The sequence below is a fragment of the Ptychodera flava genome, chromosome 9, assembly GCF_041260155.1.
Source record: "Ptychodera flava strain L36383 chromosome 9, AS_Pfla_20210202, whole genome shotgun sequence".
NCBI classification, from domain to species: Eukaryota; Metazoa; Hemichordata; class Enteropneusta; family Ptychoderidae; genus Ptychodera; species Ptychodera flava.
Window position 1 is genome coordinate 17380365 of NC_091936.1, and position 6457 is coordinate 17386821.

Consider the following 6457-nt stretch of genomic DNA (forward strand, 5'->3'; position numbering starts at 1 on the left):
ACAAGTAGTGAGGCTAGCGTCATCATTTACATGCTCAGAAACTGTGCTTCTGTTAAAAAACCCGCAACTTTGACAGGAATGACGTCTTTGTGAATTTTGGATTGAGGAATGACTCTTTCTTTTGTAGTGGTCAAAGTGAGAACGGTAGGATTTCTTGTTTAGCGCCATTGTATTTATTGGTACTGGTACCATTTAAAATAGTAGCATTATCTGTCCCCACTGGGCAATTCCTATTTTCCTGGATTACTACTTTTCTTTTCTATTTGACATAACATTTTTAGGCGTACTTCTTGGCAAATGCTGCCAGTCTTCAAAATTTCAAAACCTCTTCCTTCTAAATGCGATCTCTTCATATTAACCCATTAACAAGATTCCTTCGAAGTGGATACCATGACGAGATCATGTTTAAGTAGGGTATTACTGCCTATAAAGTTCGAACGATAACTACTCTTGACAAGACTGAAAGAGCCGTCGCTCGAGGGCGCCCTCTACACTCCCTCACCCCCCGAAGGGGAGTGCAGAAAGCGTCCTCGAGCGACGGATTTTTCAGTCTAACTGTCGACATTATTACTACTACAACATTTACTGTGATATGTGCATAAGTCTACTAAGGTAAAACGACATAAGAGCCCTGGCTCGGTCATTGTAAGATCTGCTGTCGAAGGGAATTACCCTTTTCGATCTTCAAAGTGCAAATTTAGTTTTGAAAATAAAAACTTTGATTGGATGTTGCTTAATCTTCGATTTAGAAGTAGCGGTTAATTTCACGAGTGGCTGGCTCGAATGGTTCCTTGATTCATACTCAGGCCCAGCGCCGCCTGAGAACCTGGCCTAAGATTGTAATAGGATAAGAAAAACTTGATTCGCGCTCATACTATTTTGAATCTTCCGCTGCTGAGTCACGGAACTCGCTCTGGACACCTGTTAGGGCGTCTACTGAACCCAAGGCTGCCGACCTTAACAGTCCGCACGCAATTTTGGCCTGGTCTAAACTTTGGGTCAGCTATGAACCCACCCCTCAGACCCGATCTAAATTAGGCTGATCCAGGGCCGAGCCACGGTCGACCCAACGCGTGCACATTTTTTTTTAAAATCCAGAGGTGACCTAAACTCCGTAATGTGAGCGTAGTAAGTATATATACAATACTTTCACATGTCAATGTGAAATTTACCAAGGGCAGGATGTAGGGTCACGGCCATTAATTTGAATTATTTTCACGAATGTACATTCAATTCTCAGTATTTGCTGAGGACCTAACATGTTACAACGTAAAAGCAATAATTTGTGATTGCTGCAATGTAGACCTGAGAATTTTAATCTGTCATGAGAAATTGCAAGAGGTTCAGTGACATGACTGCACACATTTATCTGGCCTTTGAATTGATAAAATGAGAGTGCTTTCCTAATTTTAGAAACACATTTAGTCTATCCCCGCAAATCGACAATATTTTCCCACACATCCATCACTCAATTTCAATTAGATGAAGGGCAATACGTACATTTACGAGTATTGGATTGAAAAAAATGCTGGTGTATGCTTTCTTTGGGCTTGACTGAAACGCGTCGAAGTAAAATATATTTTAAGCACGAAGAAAACAAATATCCATTAAGTAGCAATACGTTCCTAGTGTACTGAGATGATTTAAAGTGAGTTTGAGAGCTAGCTATAATAACCGAAAAGATACGCCAAGTGTTGTTATATGTATCGTGATGTGGCCGCACACCAACGAAATTTAGCTTTTAGCATCTGTGGCTGTCCGTCTCTGAGACATGTAAAAATCGGGTTACAAAATCATCGACGATGGTTAAGAAACAGTTTCTCATACCAACGACTGGAACCGAAGAGCATGCTTCAGTGGAAATGCATGCAATGAACTCGGTAAGGTAAACCCATAAAATTTTATTAAGTCGGAATACGTATCTAAATATCTTCAGACTGTAAAATGGATAACGAAAACCGTGAATACCGATACACCTCAATCATCTACAGTTGCATATCTATATTTCGACGTCTGCTGTCTTACATGTGACGACCAATCTTGCATCACTTTTTATAAACCTTTATACATCGTTGATAATAAAGCATCAGCTTTGTGCAATTTAGAATGATTTTAACGAGGCTTGCCGCTCGTTGCCTATCACTTATATATAACAACGCACATGGTATTGGTCACAAGTATCTCGGAATGGATTAGGATTTATGTGTCCCATGGGAAACAACAAAGTTCAATCGAGATCTGCTGGGTAAAATAACGTTCGGTGTACTGCAGAGTTCATACTAACTTGTACAATTACTATACCCAGTGCTTCACATAGATAACACCACTGTAAGTTATCTGATAAACCAGACCTGCAAAGTGGTAGAAAAATCTAGCACCTTTGATGAAAACTCAAACAAACGCGAGGGACCTACCACAAAGCAAGGTTGAATGTTATGTTACAAATAAATACCGGATCAAGTTTTTTGAATGAATTTGTTTAATATGAAAAGTAGTTTTGGCAGTTTGACTTCTTGAAACATCTGTGCACAACTTTAACTATGTTTGAAGCCAGACCAGATTAAACATCAAGTGACAACATTTTACGGTTCGTACCAAAAAATTAAGTTCAAAAATTCAAGTGTACAACTCTAACAATGTATGACTGAATATACTCAATTACAGAAAGTGTGGCTCTCATGTAAATTTTTGTAACTCTTACTTGACAAAGTGACGGTGCCTTTCATATAAATAAGGGTAGCAACTTTCCCCTATATTGTGGAAATTCTTATTTTGTGATAAGCAAGTCAGAATAGACAAAAAAATCCACTTTGTTTAGAGCTCACAGACGAAATCATTTGTTTGCACATAGCAAACTTAAAGGGAAATCTGTTTGCAATCGGTTAAGGGGTAATTTTTGACAGTTTTGCAGTTGTGTACCGTCGTCATGTTGTACACTGAGTAACTTTATATAAGTATTCCATGAATCTTGATATCACAAAAGGGTAAAAAAGAGCTACTTTGTCCCTTTAAGCTTTTATTGGAAGGCCTAACCTAATGGTTTGTCTTTATCGAACGTATTGTTTTATATTATGATACATTCAATAGTTTTCATTTCTATATCTATTAGCTTGATTAGCCATGATACGTAATAAACACAGATACAATCTCTATAACATTTGCAGCATGTTTTACAATTCAATGCTGAAAGTTTATCACGGGGTCGTGGCCAATATGCTTTTTTAACAATTTGTTTGATATTGAACGAACTTACAAAAAAGTACTTATTTTTAATGCTTATCTGTTATATCCTTGATGTGAAGCCGGAAAACGAGCCAGATCATTCGTATGTTTCATCGGTGATGGAAAGCAGGCAAGTTGCTCTCTCTTGGAAAGACATTACGGTTTCTCTTCTCATCGGCACCAAATGAGAAAGATAAGTCCTCCAGATCGGACGATTTTCAATCATCGCAAAACATATTGCATAATGGTAAGTTGCTTTGTCGACTGCATTAAACTTGAAAAAAATCTTATTCCATTGTCGTATATTTTACAATGCAAGTCGGTGACCATGCAATCTGATTATTGAGAGTCCAGAGGTGGTATTTGAGTTGAAATCACACACTGAGATGAGGTTGTACATTTCATTGTACTTTATCGGCAATAGCATCAATTGGGAACAATTGAGTGAAATCTTATACACGAAATTTATGAAAAAAAAATAATGCAAAAAAAGTGTGTGTCATAACTTTAACTTTTGGATGTCATTATTCTCCGTATGTTTATCTACAGTCTCTGGTTTCGCTCAGCCTGGACATGTGTTAGCGATAATGGGGTCAAGGTACGGTCAGTCCTTCCTACGGTAATAATACCATGCCGTTCCATTGAATTGCTATCTGTGGCATGGCGATGTTAACATATATTAAGCAGTATCATTTGCAATTACGTTTTTTAAAACGCGTCATTTCTCACATAACTTGAAAAGCCTATTCTGTTATGACCCTACCGTATACAAATGGCTCAGAAATGATGTCGAAAAAAGGGAGACAAACAACTCCCGAGGATTTAATAAAGAAAATATAGAGTCAACACCACACGAAAATAAAGCATTCCCCTCAAGTTGCTAATAGATTTGTTTCCCAGTTTTGGCACTTCGTCTTCGAAAGCTTAAGTTTAACCTGATGGAAGTTTCTAAAGAATCAACTGAAGGGATGAAGTATGTTGTCCTGTACAGGTTCGCATGTTTAATGGAATGCTCCAAGGTATTCGCGCTTAAATTAAGGTAGTATGTGCCTCGGACATTGTTAGACTTAACATTTTGCTCAAACTTTTCTCAAGTGAACTTTAAACAACAATTTAAAGGAAGGCAGTCGTCGGAACTCTGTTCAAGGGTTTGTAGGAACCCCTACAACCGATATAAACACTGTATCTAGGGTAAGTTGTCGATTGATGGAAGTTAAAGCATGTTTGTTAGCAATGAATATCGTCAAATTTAAACATTGCAGCAATGTTAAATTGATGCATCTAGGTATCATTCATGAAATACACTATTTGTGAACAAGAAAGTCGTACATGCGCAGTTCCGACGACTGCCTCCCTGTAAGTCAACAGAGAAAAGATTACCCAATATTTAAAGATACTTAAAATTCAAAATAGCCGCCATCCTGGTTTTAGCTCTATGAGAAAAAATTAAAGTTTCGATTTCAAATGAAAACACTTCTTTATTTACTCTTAGAGCTTAAAAATGAGTCTCACATTGGTAGACTAAAAAGTCATTATAAAGGTTTGAGAGTCCGAATGCCTGTCCCCGTATTCTACCTTGACTTGCTGGTTCCTTCTATCTTGTTCTCCATGTAAGTATGACATTAAGACGAGACCGCCGTTTTGCTATGATATTTCCATACCCAATCTCAACGTAACATTAACGCATTCGTGGCATACAAGTTCTTCCACAGGAAGTTGAAAGGATGATAAACATTTACAGGAATAATATTAATGCGGTAGTAAAGCGTTTTTGTTTTAACATAATCCGCAATGTAAACAGTGGATCTGGCAAAACGACCTTGCTAAACGCCTTGTCTGGTAGATATACTTCAGACTTGCACGTGACTGGTCACATTATGGTGAATGGAAGACCAATTAACAACGACCTCAAGAGACAATTTGCATTCGTCCAGCAATATAATTTGTTCTTGGGAACATTGACAGTGAGGGAGCATCTCATGTTCAAGGTGAGAGAGAGAGAGAGAGAGAGAGAGAGAGAGAGAGAGAGAGAGAGAGGAGAGAGAGAGAGAGAGAGAGAGAGAGAGAGAGAGAGTGGGTGTGTGTGTGTGTGTGTAAGAATTTATAACATTATAGAATCGACAATATTTTCGCTGAAATTTGTGACACTTATTCCATAGCATGATGTACCTCTGTTTTTATTCCGACATATACAGTGCAGAGGGAAGGAGAGACAAGATTGTTGTTATGAAAGGGACTTAATTCATTGTATTCCTTTATATAAACTCTGCCATTGAAACCAAAGAATATGTGAACTCTTCAAAGCCAAATTTTTAAAGAACTTTATTTCCAATTCATACAGCCGCTCGTTTTACTTGTTTGACAGTATACTTCTTGGAGCGATTTAGCTGTTAAAAACCCAACATAATCTTACCGTTTGATGTTTGATGTTGAGGGTACTTTTTTGTTTGTTTAAATTTTAGTGTATTTTTATCCTTTTCTTTATTTTCTTGTCTGTAAGTGGCTGCCTGATGGCGCTGTTGATGATCAAATAAAATAAAATAAAATGAATAAAAAAAAAAATAAATACCATTCTTGCGAATTGTTGATTTAACACAGAACAACTCAGACACAATTTTGATAACAAATGATGTCTAAATTTTAAGGCAAATCTAGGATTGGGAACAGGAATTACGGCAGAAGAAAAAGTTAGAAGGGTTGACCAAACAATTGTTGAGGTGAGTAACTCGTGACATGTCGCACTTTACATTTATGATTACTGTGACAGTTGACTTCCATTGGCACAATTCATGTATACATTGCAATGGCACACAAGTGCTGTTCAGTCAAAAGACGTGATTTTTCTTTGAACAAACTGTTACAGTATAGAATCACATGATGTATAATGCAAAGGCAAAATGATATCTATACGGTTGTATTTCCGTCTGTTTTTTCTTTTCTTCGTCAGATGGGACTGACTCAATGCGCTGATTCAATGGTTGGGGTGACGCATTATATTGCCGGCATATCTGGAGGCGAACAGAGAAGACTAAGCATTGCCTATAAGGTAGATAGGGAGCTAAAGCCATTCAGAACGAAGGACAAGGTGTACTTTTCATTTGAAATTGTGTCATTTTGGAATTATTTGGATACACGTAGATGATAGAAGCTCTATGATGTATGTAACGGTGTCGGCAAAGGACAAATAAGATGTGGGAGTACAGATGGGTGACGTAGATTGATGTTATTGATGGTG